The following is a 16,792-nucleotide window of genomic DNA, read 5'->3' on the forward strand; positions in this document are numbered from 1 at the left end:
CATATGATCTTTTCAGTGGGGATGAGTTTGGGGGCTATTGCAAAATTGAATCCTTTTGAAAGGACACTGGTTTCTGCAATGGTAAGGATCCTGTCTGATACGTTATGTACTGTTTTTGTCATAAGATGTTGTGGAGGGCTGGGTTTCTGCTGTTTTTCTAGTTTGTGGAGTTTCTTGTTATGTGTGTCTGTCTTGTACTGGGTTTCTGTTTCAGCTCTCCAGATTGATATTTGTTTGAATTTGTCCCAGAGTATTGGGAGCATTTTGTTGCTGAGTTTAACGTGAAGAGAGAGTAGACTTTTGTTGATTTCTTCCAGTATTAATCTTTTCTTGTGGAGTTCATTTCTAATTAAGGCTAATTCAGTTCTTTTCAGGATCCTCTCAGTGGTTGGGGTTTTTGGATGGAATTTTAGTTGGAAGTATTTGGGAATTATTATTTTGTCGCTGCAGTTGCGTAGGAATGTGAGATCACATAAGATGGAGGCTTTTCTGACTTCACGTTTTTCATAGGTCCTAGTCAGCAGGAAAGTATCCTCCCCATAGAGGTAAGATATTTGTTTTCATAGATTTTCATGGGTATATGTATGTAGATTGTTCCGAGTTCGGGTTTTGCCCCATGTAATATTTTGAATGTTTATGCGACATTTCGGTGAAATCACATTCACCACCATCAGGCTGAAGTTGTTAGCTTCGTGCTGCTGTAAATATAGTTTGTTTGCAACTGCCATTTGTTCCTTATAAATAGTGGTGGGGGTGGAGATTTGGTTTGAATGTAGCAAATAGATTGGGTGGCTGTGTTTTAATGATTTGATTGGTTAGTGGAATCACATTTAGTTGACATGGTGATGATTGTGATATGTTTTTTTGTTTAGGGCTGGTTTCCAAATTTCTGGTAGGCGGGACGTGTCATCACAATATTTCATACTGAGGGGGTGTTTTTCTATTTCTATGGCTTCCATGATTATTCTTTTATATACGTGTTCTGTTTTGGAGAATAATTTAGTTTTTTTGAAGTCAATCTCCCTCTTCCTGCTTGTTATACCTCTAGCTATGAAGCCAAGCATTATACTTGCTTTCCCTACCACCTCACCACACTGTTCACCCATTTTGAGACTGTCAGAAATCACTACCCCTAAATCCTTCTCTTCTGAAGTTTTTGCTAACACAAAACTCCCAATACAATACTCAGATTGAGGATTCCTTTTCCCCAACTGCATTATTTTACATTTGGAAACATTAAACTGCAGTTTCCATTGCTTTGACGATTTATCTAGTAAAGCTAAATCATTTACCATATTAAAGATGCCTGCAGGAATATCAACCCTGAACCACTTTAGAGTCATCAGCAAATAGGCAAACCTTCCCTACCAAACCTTCCCCTATGTCACTCACAAACATATTAAAAAGAACAGGACCCAGAACAGACCCTTGTGGCATGCTGCTTGTAACCAGTCTCTGCTCAGAATACTCGCCATTAACAACAACCCTCTGATATCTATGCTTCAGCCAGCTGCAAATCCACTGAACTATCCGGAGATTAAGTCCAGTCTTCACTTACTTATCTATCAGCTCTTTATGTGGAACCATATCAAAGGCACCATATTGTCCAGATAGGCAATATTCACGGCACCACCTTCACCCAACACCTTTGTGACAGTCAAAGAAATCGATGAGATTAGTCTGACATGATTTGCCTTCAGTAAAGCCATGCTGGTTTGGGTCTAATAAGTTATTGTTTTTTAGGTGCTGATTCATCCTCTTCTTGAGTAGTGTCTCCATCATTTAAGTATAACTGATGTCAAGCTAACTGCCCTGTAGTTAACATCTTCTTCTCTACTGCCCTTCTTGTGGATAGGCACAACACTGGCCATTCTCCAATCATCAGGAACATCTGTTAAAATGGATTGGCATCTCTGGACTCTGCATGATTGGATTTCAGCGTTCTTGTTCAACAGACAACAAGTGGTCAAAATAGGTAATGCCATATCTAATCCTACTCCAGTTAACAGTGGTGTCCCACAAGGCAGTGTTTTAGGACCTACTCTCTTTATACTCTACATAAAGGATCTCTGTGACAATATCACAAGCAATTGTGTTCTATTTGCTGGTAATGATGTTAAACTATTTAATACCAATGACAATACTTCTACCCTTCAAAAGGACCTTGACCATGTAGCTGAATGGTCTAACAACTGGCAACTTCAAATCTCTACCAACAAATGCTCCGTCCTATATGTTGGTAAAAAGAATCTGAATACTAACTACATACTTGGTAAAACTGAACTAACAGAGGACCCTCACTCAGTCAAAGACCTTGGAGTACTCATTTCCAATGACCTAAGTGCTAGAGCCCAATGTAACAGCATTGCCAAAAAAGCATTAAGAATTGTAAACCTAATCTTATGTAGCTTCTTCTCTAGAAACACTGATTTATTAACCAGAGCATACAAAACATTCATCAGACCTATTCTAGAATATAGCTCACCTGTGTGGAATCCACACTGCATATCAGATATTAATACAATCAAAGGAGTCCAGAAATACTTCACAAGAAGAGTTCTTCACTCCTCTTCATGTAACAAATTACCCTACTCCTCCAGATTTCAAATACTAAATCTAGAAAATTTACAACTACGTCGTCTCCAGACTGATTTAACTGTTGCTCATAAAATCATACATCATAATGTACTCCCTGTCAGTGACTACCTCACCTTTAACAACAACAACACAAGAGCATGTAATAGATACAAACTGAATGTAAATCGCTCCAAACTTGACTGCAAAAAATATGATTTCAGCAATAGAGTGGACACCGCCTGGAACTCATTACCTGACTCTGTTGTTGCTTCCCCCAACCCCAAAATCTTCAGCCTTACATTATCTACAATTGACCTCTCTCCTTTTCTAAGAGGTCTGTAAGGGGCATGCATAAGTGCACTTATGTGCCTAATGTCTCTGTCCTACTGTCTTATTATCATTTCTATTACTATGTTCTACTTATGTTATGTTATGTTAATATGTACTATAATACTATACAGTGATATCTCGTCTTACAAACGCCTCGTCATACAAACTTTTCGAGATACAAACCTGGGGTTTAAGATTTTTTTGCCTCTTCTTACAAACTATTTTCACCTTACAAACCCACTGCCGCCGCTGGGATGCCCCGCCTCCGGACTTCCGTTGCCAGCGAAGCTGGGATTCCCCTGAGGCTCCCCTCCATGGGAATCCCCACCTCTGGACTTGCGTGTTTTTGTGATGCTGCAGGGGAATCCCAGCAGCGCAAAAACGGGCGCTTCACTGGCAACGGAAGTCCAGATGTGGGGTTTCCCAGCGAGGGGAGCCTCAGTGAAATCACAGCATCGCAAAAACACAGAGGTCTGGAGGTGGGGTTTTGAGGACTTTGGTGTTTTTGTAATGCTGCAATTTCACTGATGCTCCCTTCACTGGGAAATCCCACCCCTGGACTTCCGTTGCCAGCAAAGCACCCGTTTTTGCACTGCTGGGATTCCCCTGCAGCATCGCAAAAACACGGAAGTCTGGAGGTGGGGTTCAAAAACGGGTGCTTCGGCTGGCAAAAGGGGTGAATTTTGAGCTTGCACGCATTAATCACTTTTCCATTGATTCCTATGGGAAACATTGTTTCGTCTTACAAACGTTTCATCTTAAGAACCTCGTCCTGGAACCAATTAAGTTTGTAAGACAAGGTATCACTGTACTTGTTTGACAAATAAAATAAAATAAATAAGTAAGTAAGTGTAAGTAAGTAAGTAAGTAAGTAAGTCAGTCAGTCAGTCAGTCAGTCAGTCAGTCAGTCAGTCAGTCAGTCAGTCAGTCAGAGAAGTAGCAATCACAGATCTGAGTTCTTTAAGAACTCTGGGGTGGATGCCATATGGACCCATTGTCTTATTTATCTTTAATCATTCAGGTTCTTCTAAGACATCAGCCTCTGAGATCATTGGATCTCAGTGCACTTTTTGCACTTTAATCACATTTTCAAAAGGGTAGAAACATTGTACCAAAACAATTTGGAAAAGTGTGATTATTGACAAGCAGCTGTTTTTTATTTAAATATTTGTTCAGGAATTGTAAATTGTGTAAATTCAAACATAAATTCATCCAAAGATTTAGGCCCTGTGATCTTATTTGAAATATTCACGAAATGGTTAATATTTATTAATTTGATTTCTAGGCTGCCCTCCTCCGGAGAGATAATCTATGATAATCAATGATAATCAAAGATAAACTATGATAATCAATGCCACTCAACAGTGATCTATTTAACAAAAACCAGTTAAAGGGGGACTTTCCTAGCAACTTTTAAAACTTACAACAGTGCTGAACAATTAATAGTTAAAACCAGGTCTCAGAATCCCAGCTGTTGCAGCATTGCTGCAATCATATAAACATGATTTCTGATGTTCCCTGTCAGCTTCCCACAAGCAAAGTCAATGGGGAATATGGCTGGAAATAGGAAGCTATGTGCATGAAAAGTCCTGACTGAAAACTGGGACTGCCATAATTATCATTACTAAATAGCATGGTCACCTGACGTTGTTTATGATCATGTTGCTTAGTGATGGCAATTCCAATCCCAACTGCCAAGGACTGTTAGCAACATACTAGTTCTTTATAATCTGTTTCTTTTCTTCTTGTCTCTTCTGAAAATGTAGACCTATTTCCAAAAAAAGAACTGGGCTGCAACCACTCTTCATTTTTATTTTGAGTAGTGCTTTTGCAGCATATCATTTATTCAATTATTTAATTTAATCTAATTATATATGCCAAAATAAACCACGGGCAAAGACCACCAAGGGAGAGATTTGAGTTAAGATGTTGGTTGCTGAAGTCAGAGTTTAGCTAGGTTAGGGTTAGGTTAGAGTGAAGAGCCCTTCACTCCTCCACTCGAAACAGAATACCCTACGAAAATAGACTAACTATCCTGGGTCTAGAAAGCTTAGAACTGCGGCGCCTAAAACACGATTTAAGTATTGCCCACAAGATCATATGCTGCAACGTCCTGCCTGTCGGCGACTACTTCAGCTTAAACCGCAACAACACAAGAGCACTCAACAGATTCAAACTTAATATTAACCGCTCCAAACTTGACTGTAAAAAATAGGACTTTAACAATCGAGTTGTCGAAGCGTGGAACTCATTACCGGACTCAATAGTGTCAACTCCCAACCCCCAACATTTCTCCCTTAGACTCTCCACGATTGACCTCTCCAGGTTCCTAAGAGGCCAGTAAGGGGCGTATATAAGTGCACTGATGTGCCTATCGTCCCCTGTCCAATTGTCTTCCCTTATCTTAAATATCATACATATTCTCTCCTTATCTATCTATCTATCTATCTATCTATCTATCTATCTATCTATCTATCTATCTATCTATCTATTCTCTCCTTATCTCTTATATCATATATATCCTCTCCCTCCCATCCACTCCTCTTCTTTTTTACTTTCTATCTTCATATATATTACTTAATGTCTATTCTCTTCCATATGTATTGTATATTGGACAAAGAATAAATAAATAAAAAATAAATAGGTCTGGTGTTATTGTATTGATCTGATGTATAGTTTACCCCAACTTTGTTACTTTAATATGGATCTTTATATTTTCTCAAGCCTCCAGTAAATAGAAGATCAAGTCAGATAGAGGGTCTTGCCTTCTCTTTCTGCTCAAGATCCCCATGGACAATTGGTGGGCCACTGTGTGACACAGAATGCTGGACTTGATGGGCTTTGGCCTGATTCAGCATGGCTCTTCCTCTGTTCTTCTGTTCTTATTGTGTGTGCATACACAAATGCATACATACAGTGAGATACATATAAATAAAACATAGCTTCAACTGCTATGACAGAAGTAGAAACTTCTTTACATGGGACATTTTCTTGGGTTCTGTAAGTACAGGGCATCTTTTGTCAGGGACATAAAAACAGTTTATGTCCTAGTTAGATTCAACTAATTCTTCGTCCTACAGTTTTGGGACAAGAACACTGTGAACACTGGGCTTTTTCAATTATCCATACAACAATCACACACAAAAGGCAGTTATTGCCCTTAGCTCTGTATATCTAAATTAAGTATGCTGTAGAAAGCCAAATACAAACAATAATACAATTTTCACTTCCACAACTGGAAAGTGTGATGGGAATAGAGATTTTCTTCTTCTGAAATGACTTCTCAAGAACATCCATTTCTTTTTTTCTGGGAAACTTACTGCAACTGTTATATAGTTTATAAAAAGCTGTCTAGTTAAAAACAGTAGTTTTTCTAACTGGAACTGAATTTCTGCTCCATTCTGAAGAAGTTGCCATGTAATTATACAAAATTTAAGACATATCGACAACCACAAAGACAACAAAGCCTGAACAACACTTCTACCTTATTGGACCAATGCTTTAGAAATGTTTCTAAATCATCCAGACATCAAATTATGTATTTATCTAAAGCATGGCTAGTCCTTTAAATTAATCCATAAGCTATGACTGGTAACTATCATAAGATTACCTTCTACCTAAGGAATATTCTATATAATATTACCAGCAATCAGATATTCAAAAAAGAATATTGTTCTTGTCAACTTGCAAAGCTTTTAAGTTGCTATAAACAGGAGGAGGAAAGAACTGACTGTTGTTTGGTTGTCCTAACTAAACTACATTCCACAAATGCCTGTCTTTCTGATTGTGTCTTAGGTTACAGGGGTCAGGAGGAGGTTGTGTGCGTTTCACAGCATACCATTGTGGTTTATTGAAGAATGTTATTTATTACATGGCCAGGGAGGAGGGGGAAAACAGGGTCATGGGGACTCATAAACTATGTAAGGTCAGTTCTGACTGCATCGGAGTATTGCCGGAATGTCTTTCCTAATAAATTATTGTGTTTCTTTTGAAGGTTGGCTTGTGGCTCATAAATTAATTAGAGCATCTTTTAGAAACTTCACACTTGCATAAGTTGGTCTCCCCACAAACTCTCCCATTATTTCAGAGTCTAACTGTCTCTATTTTCTAGTATGAGCTTTCAACTAGACCCATATTGATTAGATACCTAAATTATGTCTCTATCCCACCACTTTCAGTTCTTGAATTTGTATTCAATATTCTGAATATTATATTTGATACTGATTAATTACAGTAACTAGTTAATGCATTTGTTAATATAGTAAACTACATGCATTTGTTGATGTAGAATTTTATTGTAATAGTTCCAGATGCATTTTCATTTGTTGGTTTTAGTCTTCTGCATGAGATGCTAATTATAATATTTCTCATTCCCAATACAGTGTCGTCCACCCTAATGATCCACTATGAAAAATGTGAAAACCATTATGTAAAAAATAATTAATGTATTACTGATAGGCACAAAACCCTACAAATTCAAGAGAAAAAGTTATCAGTCTATGAAATAAAAATAATTTAAAAAAATAAGTCCTGTAATGGGAGAAGGAATAATGTTGGGAGAGAGGAGAAAAAGTTGCAATCAAGATAACAAACTAATAAGAAAAAACTGAGTCTGGACCCGAGTAAGCATTGCAGACAAGACCCTTCCTTACTTCACATGAATATAAAGGATGGGAGAAGGTGCATTCAGACTTGCAAGATACTGGACAGTACCTGGCGACAGCAGAAGAACTGAACAAAATTACAAATTCAAAGTCTTGCAAATAGAAGTAGAATGACTGTGGCAAATATAGTGCCGATACAAGCCTTGAGTTCAGGGGTGGGTTCTGATTTTCTTCGCTGCCAGTTCATTTCCTGATGCACCCTGCATGTGTGTGAACATGTGCAGTGCTAAGAACCCAGCTTCTGCATATGTGCAGAACCAAAAAACAGCTTATGTGTGTGCGTAGAAGCAAAAAGCCAGGGTGGCACAGCAGGTAGAGTGCTGTACTGCAGGCCACTGAAGCTGACTATAGATCTGAAGGTCAGCGGTTCAAATCTCATCACCGGCTCAAGGTTGACTCAGCCTTCCATCCTTCTGAGGTGGGTAAAATGAGGACCCAGATTGTGGGGGCAATAGCCTAGCTCCATTAAAAAGTGCTATTGCTAACATGTTGTAAGACGCCCGAAGTCTAAGGAGAAGGGCGGCATAAAAATCGAATAAATAAATAAATAAATAAAAAACAAAATGGTGGCATGTACGCACCACTGACAGAGCTGATTCGGGGGTGTGGCAGGCCTGGGTCACTGCCAGTTCCAATGACCCAGGGTTTCATAGAACTGATTCGAACCAGGAAGACCCCACCTCTGCTTGGGTTCAATCCCAAACATTTGGACAGGATCACCATCAGTCAATTCCAAAAGGCAGCTTTATTTGAAACAGCTTATACCCTGTGATGATACTTTTTACCCTGTGAAACAACACTTATTTATTTATTTATTTATTTATTTATTTATTTATTTATTTATTTATTTATTTATTTATTTATTTATTTATTTATTTATTTATTTATTTATTTATTTATTTATTTATTTATTTATTTATTTATTTATTTATTTATTTATTTATTTATTTATTTATTTATTTATTGGATTTGTATGCCGCCCCTCTCCACTCTGTGGGACCTAACTGGTCGCTGGGATTCGTGCAGCAGAAGGCGGTCCCTGCCTATTCCAGGTCTTTGGGAAGAACTAAATAGGTGGTTGAAATGCAAGATCCAATCTAAGTATCGTACACTATGTAACAAATCATAACACATTATACAATATATTTTATGTTATATAGCATAGTCATAAGAGCCTCGGTGGCGCAGTGGTTAGAGTGCAGTACTGCAGGCTACTTCTGCTGATCACCGGCTGCCAGCATTTTGGCAGATCGAATCTCACTAGGCTTAAAGTTGACTCAGTCTTCCATCCTTCCAAGGTCAGTAAAATGAGAACCCAGATTGTTGGGGGCAATATGCTTACTCTCTGTAAACCACTTAGAGAGAGCTGTAAAGCACTGAGAAATGGTATATAAGTCTAAATACCATATATTATATAATATTATATGTTATATAATATTATACTATAAACTGTTATAATGGTCTAGATTGATTATAGAAAGGCATTTGATTTATTACCAAATAAATCAATTTATTATTTATTTATTATTGTTGGATTCATCAACTATTTGGAAACAACTGCCAGAAAAAAACATTAAAATATTTACAGGAAAAATAATGAAGGCGGAAGTCAGAATTGGTAATTGGAAATGAAAAAATATAGGTTTGCCAATATTAGGAGAGGCATCTTTAAAGGTGATTCATTATCATTCATATTATTTATTTATTGCTATGATACCATTTTCAAAGTTTTTGAAGAAAACAAATATTGGCTATCAAACAGCAAAAAAAAAAAAGCTGTAAAATCTTACATTTGCTTTAGATGGATGATTTGGAGCTTTATGGAAATCAGAATCAAAATCCAGTCTTTAGTATATATCATTAGAACGTTTAGCACATATAGCAATGGAATTTGGCTTAGAGAAATGGGCTATAGTACCAAAAAACCCCCAACCCCAAACAAATCCCAACAACAACCAATGTTAATTTATGAACAGTAATAGAATTAAAATGCCAAATGACCAAACCACCAGAAGCCATCAGTATGAAACTTTAAATTACCTGGGCAATTTATAGTTGGATAAGTTCAAACATGGACAGGATAACATATGGTTAGTAAAGAATACATCTAAAAAATGGGAATATTATTAAAGATCAAATTAGACAGTGGAAATACCATCAAAGGCCATACCTATCATATCATACACTGTTAAATTATTAACTGAGCACAAGTTGAACACAGTTTGGACTGAAAAATAAGAAAACTGATGACTATTCAGTATGGATTACATCCCCATAGTGATATTGATAGATTATACCTGCTGTGCAGAAATGCGGGCAAAAGTTTACTTCAAGTCAAACTGTCAAAGAAGAAAGACTTGCGTTGGCTAATTATGTAAAATACAGTCAAGAACATGCACAGGTTAAAAACTAGAAGTTATTGAATGAACAGGAAACAAAAGATGAATATCAAAATAATGCATTAAAAATGAACAGAATACTGGCAGGGAAAATCACTACCAGTCAATTTCTATCAAAGATTTAGGGAAAAATGGATAAAATAAAATCTTCCAATTGCTTAGAACACTAAAAACATGATACTTGGAGTAACATCAAACAAAGACTTTTTTTTGGCCACCTAAGAGCTAGCTGTTTGAAGAAATACAATCAAGGCCAGAATTGGAGCGGGGGGGGGGGGGGGGGATAGTCAAATTGATTAAAAGTGCAGAGTGATCTTCTGCAAAGATACATAAGATGATATATTTAGTTTATGCCAGGACTGATGGGAAAAGCTCTTCATTTACAAGACCTTGGTTGGACCTGGAATATGAGATACCAATACAAATTTCAAATTATTAAGACAGAAATGAAGTAAACTGAATTTGACGTTCCACGAATGTGAGAAGCCATATGAAAGCAATTATATTTACAAAGGACATTGCAAAGTAATGGATGTGGTCAATTATAAATTAGTAAGGGACAGAGCCATGTCTAATACAAGTAATGGATATCCAGTGAACTTCAATGCATATGCACCCACCACAGATAAAACCTGGAAGATATTGAAGAATTTTTCAACAAATCACTAGAGTTGTGCGATGTTCCTTCCTGCTTCAAACGCTCGACTATCATCCCAATGCTGAAGAAGCCCTCCATCAAGGAACTGAATGAATACAGACCAGTTGCTCTAACATCTGTAGTTATGAAAACCTTTGAAAGACTAGTGACGTTCCACTTGAAAACCATCACGGATCCACTGTTAGACCCCCTGCAATTTGCATACCGAGCAAATAGATCAACAAATGATGCTGTTAATATGGCTCTACACTACATCCTTCAACATCTTGAATTTCCAATGACCTACGCTAGGGTCCTCTTTGTAGACTTCAGTTCAGCATTCAATACCATCATATCGGACATTCTCTTAACCAAACTAAATCAGCTAGTGGTACCTGAACACACTTGTAAGTGGATCAAAAGCTTCCTAGCAGACAGGAAGCAGCAGCTGAAGCTAGGAAATATCATATCAGATACATGTACAATTAGCATAGGTGCCCCCCAAGGCTGTGTACTCTCACAACTTCTCTTCTCTCTATACCCTAATGACTGCATCTCAAACGATCCATCTGTTAAACTACTGAAGTTTGCAGATGGTACAACAATGATCAGACTCATTCGAGACAATGATGAATCCACATACAGACGGGAAGTTGAACAACTATTCTTGTGGTGTGATCAGAACAATCTAGAACTGAACACACTCAAAACCGTAGAAATGGTGGTAGACTTTAGGAGAAACCCTTCCACCCTTCCACCTCTCACAATACTAGACAACACAATATCAACAGTAGAGACCTTCAAATTTCTAGAGACCTTCAAATTTCTCAAGACCTAAAATGGTCACCTAACATAGAAACATAGAAACATAGAAACATAGAACATCAAAAACATCTTCAAAAAAGCACAACAAAGAATGTTCTTTCTGAACCAGCTCAGGAAGCTCAAACTGCCCCAAGAGCTGCTGATACAGTTGTAAAGAGGAATCGTTGAGTCTGTCATCTGCACCTCTATAACTGTCTGGTTTGGTGCTGCAACCCAACAGGACCGACACAGACTTCAGAGGATAATCAGAACTGCAGAAAAAACAATTGCTGCCAACCTGCCTTCCATTGAGGACCTGTATACTGCATGAGTCAAAAAGAGGGTGGGGAAAATATTTACTGACCCCTCCCATCCTGGACATAAACTGTTTCAACTCCTACACTCTAAACGTCGCTACAAAGCACTTCACACCAAGACAACTAGACACAAGAACAGTTTTTTCCTGAACGCCATCATTCTACTAAACAAATAATTCCCTCAACACTGTCAGACTTTTTACTAAATCTACACTTGTATTCTCCTAGTTTTTCTCATCATTCCTATCATCCTTTTCCTCCCACTTAGAACTGCATGACTGTAATGTTGCTTGTATCCTAAGATTTTTATTAATATTGATTGTTTCTTCATTGCTTATTTGACCCCTATGACAATCATTAAGTGCTGTACCACATGATTCCCCCGGGCATGTACAATTTATGCATGGTATGTTTGTTTGTGTGTGTGTTAGTATATTGGGATTCTTTTTAAACTTTTTAAATATTTAAATTTATTTGGATTTGTTACGTTTTGTTGTGTCTTGTTGTGAGCCGCCCCGAGTCTGCGGAGAGGGGCGGCATACAAATCTAAATAATAAATAAATAAATAAATGTACGCTGAGAGCATATGCACCAAGACAAATTCCTTGTGTGTCCAATCACACTTGGCCAGTAAAATTCTATTCTATTCTATTTTAAGAGAAATTGGAAGTGATGCTAAATGTGACAAGAGAAAATACTGTATGTCATATTACTAATGAATGAATGAAATGTTGAAGCTGGAGAAAGATAAAAATAGGAATTACATGATTATTTGGATCTGATAAACAATGCAAGAGATAAATTAACAGATTTTTGGGCAAAGACTTTATTTATTACCAACACTTGCTTCAAAGAACTTAAAATACAAACTCCACAGCTGGACATCACCAGATGGATAACACTGGGACCAAATTAAGTCCAGAAAAGGGGAAAACATAATGCAATCAGTGAGGAACTTTTCAAAGGCAGATTATGAATCATATAATAAACTAGTAGTATCAAATATAAAGAAAAGTAGAAAAGTAAAAGAATGAGCATGGTAGAAAGTTTTGTCCAACAATACAAATGTAAAATATAAATACAAAATCAATGTAAGAAATACAATGTAAGGTATACATTGATTTAATCTGCTTATTTTATGCTAAAGAGAATTTTTAAGATCAGAAAAAATCATAGAAAAATGTACAGTTAAGGTACAAATACATGTTTATGAAAGATGTAATGGAGGCAAATGTTATTAAAGGTAAAAAGAAAGATTATCTTACAACTCTTTACAAACTGAATAATAAAAATATTTTCATATAGAGACTATTATGGAAAATGAGCCATAATTGGTTGACAACCAGAAACCAGGAGACATGGTTAGCTTCTTTCTTTCAGCCAAATTTACATTACCGGATTTTTATGGGAAAACAGGAATATTATGTAGGTTGCCTACCACTGTATAAATGATCTAATCTAATCTAATGATAGGAATGCACAGGAAGATAGGTAATAGAACATAGGTATATAATAGAAGGTCAGTGATAGAAGATATGTGATATCAATTGATAGTTTACACTTGAGGCAATTAAAGTGATAACAACTATGACTCAACAAATATGGAACTGGAACATGTGCAGCTGTGAGTTGCTCCCAGTTCGGCCCTGTCTTAGAACCAATAGTGCCGGCAATGGGAGGCTCCACCCACCTGCCTGGAATGCTTCTGCACATGTGCGCAAGCACATGCATGAACCGGTAGTAAAGTGTTATAGAACTCACTACTGAACATGTGGCCAGAGTTTAGAAAAGACTGGCATTATGTGCTTACATCAAAGAAAGAGAATGCAAGTGAATAATATTATGGACTATTGCTATGGAGGTAAATAATACAATCTTTCCAAAATTGAGAGAACTGCCTTCACTATTCTTTTATGTAGATTATGCCACACAGCAGAATATATTAAGATATTATCTTAATATATTATCTATGCCGCCCTGAGTCTTCGCACTGCTCCCACCCTCCTTGCCTTCCAAAAGAATTTAAAAACTCATCTTTGTCGCCAGGCCTGGGGTCATTAGATCTTCCCCCTGACCAATGAGGTTTTCTAGTGTAATTTATTGGGTAATGTTAATGAATGTTTTTAAAGTGTTTTTAAAGTTTTTTAATTTTATTAATTGGATCTATTGTACTGTTTGTCTTCTATATATGCTGTGAGCCACTCCGAGAGGGGCGGAATACAAATCCAATTAAACTTAAACTTAATTAATAATAATAATAATAATAATAATAATAATAATATGAAAATTTCTGTAAAAACTGCACAATTGAAAGAAAAGTAGCTGAAATAAAAAAAATCAGGTCAAAAGTAACTACTTTATTACCAAAAGTCAAGAGCACTTTTCACATTCATTTATATTAAAAGTGCAAATGTTTATTGGTTAAAATTAGTTTTGGGTGAACCCAACGGTATTCGGGTTCAGCACGTTCGGACGAACTTTACACAAAATTCGGCCGAACCCAAACCGAACCCGAACTCGAACCCGAACGGGGAATCCCTCCCACGAAGAGATTCCAGGGGAGGAGCTTTGACATCACCAGCAGGTTGATAAGGACGCCAAGGTGATCACTTCCTGGATTCCATGGAATCCAGGAAGTGATCACCTTGGCGTCCTTAGCAACCTGCCGGTGACGTCAAAGCTCCGAATGCCAAACACGACCCCAAACTTTGCCCGAAGTTTGAAAAAATTTCAGGTTCGTGTTCGGCATACCGAACACCGCAAAATTCAGTACGGACCTGAATTGTGCGGGTTCAGTTCGCCCATCACTAGTTAAAATGAAAAGATGTGAAATACAGTTGTTATGGGTTTCTTTCCTGGTCTGGGTTGGACTGTATAGCTATGGTGTACTTCTAGTCCACTTGGAAAGTTTGGAGATGGGAAATACTACTTTATGATGGTTTCACTCCTTCCTAAGTGGACATTTCCATTCGGAGGTCTTTGGGGAACAGCAGTTGAGCTTGTTGCAACTCTTTTATGGATGTTATGAAGCTGTGTTCTCTCCCAAAAGGTATTTAATACTTTTAATGAAATTCAAGAGATAGAATGCATTGATTCAGGCTAAAGTGTAATCTACATTTCCTAACTCCCTACTATATCTGTATCTTGGGTCGTATTGAAGATGGTTTCATATGGTGGCTGGAGGATTGGAGCACAGACTGAATAAGATAGAGTTACTTTGTCGGGAACCCATTGATTTATTGCCAATTCCATTACCCATCATAGCTTTCTTAAAAAAGCAACAGGTCTGCCATTTGGATAAATGTAAAACTAATCACCCCTAATGAGGACACAGGATGTTACATGCATCTTATCACAAGGCCAGGTCTTTAAAGCCTTCCTGAATGCTATCACTTTCAGGTTCTCAGAAAGGACCTTATTGCACATGACAGGTGCCGCCACAGAGAAGGCACACTGTTTGTTTGTTTGTTTGTTTGCTTGCTTGCTTGCTTGCTTGCTTGCTTGCTTGTTTGCTTGCTTGCTTGCTTGCTTGCTTGCTTGTTGATTGATTTGATTTTTATGCCGCTCTTCTCCTTAGACTCAGGGCGGCTTACAACATGTTAGCAATAGCACTTTTTTTAAACAGAGCTAAGCTATTGCCCCCACAACCCGGGTCCTCATTTTACCCACCTTGGAAGGATGGAAGGCTGAGTCAACCTTGAGCCACTGATGAGATTTGAACCGCTGACCTTCAGATCTACAAGTCAGCTTCAGTGGCTTGCAGTACAGCACTCTACCTGCTGCGCCACCCTGGCTCACGTTTGCCATAAAGCCAGAAATGTCTTAGAAACTGATTATTTGAAAAAGTGCTTTTCTCACTATGAATCTTCTTGGTTATATAGACCAACAGCAGAGGCCCTTCTAAAGATACCACTATTGTTAGAAGCTCAATTACTGTCAATGCAAGGAGGAAGTTATTCTCTGTGGCCTCTAGATTATGGAATGCATTCCCCAAAGAGGTACCTTTAGCACTTACTCTTCCTATATTTAGTAATCCATCATCTTATTTTTTGTTATGAATAAATCTTTGAGAAGATTCCAAAAGATACATGATACCTATTATTACCCATTATTTATTTCCCCCCACTTCCAATATTTAGAAGTACACATTTCGTTTCAATTAATTTATTCTTTGAAAAATTTGGTCACTGCTGATCTCCATGAATTAATTAAATATTATTTCTAATCAATATTTCTGTACATGCAAATGATATAAAGGAGCACATATTTATGGCTCATCTCCAAATCATAATGTAAAATATATTCAGACCCACAGATCTGATAACACATGAAAACATTCCTATTTGTTTTATTAGAAGGAGATGTTTCCTCTAAAAATATGAATAACTATTAGTACTAGAAAATCTATTCAGTGGGAAAGCTCAGCCTCTGCACTAAAAGCTGCTGGCAAAGATTTTCTTACTGAACTAGGATATGAGATTTCATATATCAGCCATTTCCTCCACTCTTTTAATGTTTCTTGGTAAAACACCTATATTGTTATTCCTAGTAGTGCTACATATTTAAATGACAACTGCATTATCTGATGTCTGGAGACAATCACTATATTCCTGCAATAAGATGCGTTGGGAGAGTTTTGCACAAGGAGAAGGTAACCCACCAACTAGTCACAGTTAACCACTATACCTAATTGAAATCTTCAATGAAAAACACTGCAGCGGAGTTTCTTGTAAAAATATATTTTACTTTTCTTCTTATCAAAATGTTTCTCTAAGTAAATTATCATTTTTACATTTAACCACTATACAAACTACCTACAATACAATTATATAACTCTTATTACATCCACCACTGCAACCACTAAGCACTAACTACAAATCACCGAGCACAAAACACTCTGTAACAAACCACTCTATAACAAACTACCCAGCACAAACCACACTATAACAAAACCACACCCGTGCAAGTGTGTTACTCCTATTATATAGGATACAGCCAATCAGGTTGCAGCACATTTAGCAAAACCATGATTACATACTGATTATGGCTTACATTAGCCTTTCC

The 16,792-nt window shown here is 37.3% G+C and overlaps 1 protein-coding gene across 7 annotated transcripts in view; it reads right to left on the reverse strand.

Moving 5' to 3' along the window:
* Positions 1-16,792, reverse strand: part of NRXN1 (neurexin 1) — a 921,413-nt gene that overhangs the window by 744,896 nt on the left and 159,725 nt on the right. The window lies entirely within an intron of this gene.

Source organism: Erythrolamprus reginae, chromosome 1 (genome assembly GCF_031021105.1).
Source record: "Erythrolamprus reginae isolate rEryReg1 chromosome 1, rEryReg1.hap1, whole genome shotgun sequence".
NCBI lineage: Eukaryota > Metazoa > Chordata > Lepidosauria > Squamata > Dipsadidae > Erythrolamprus > Erythrolamprus reginae.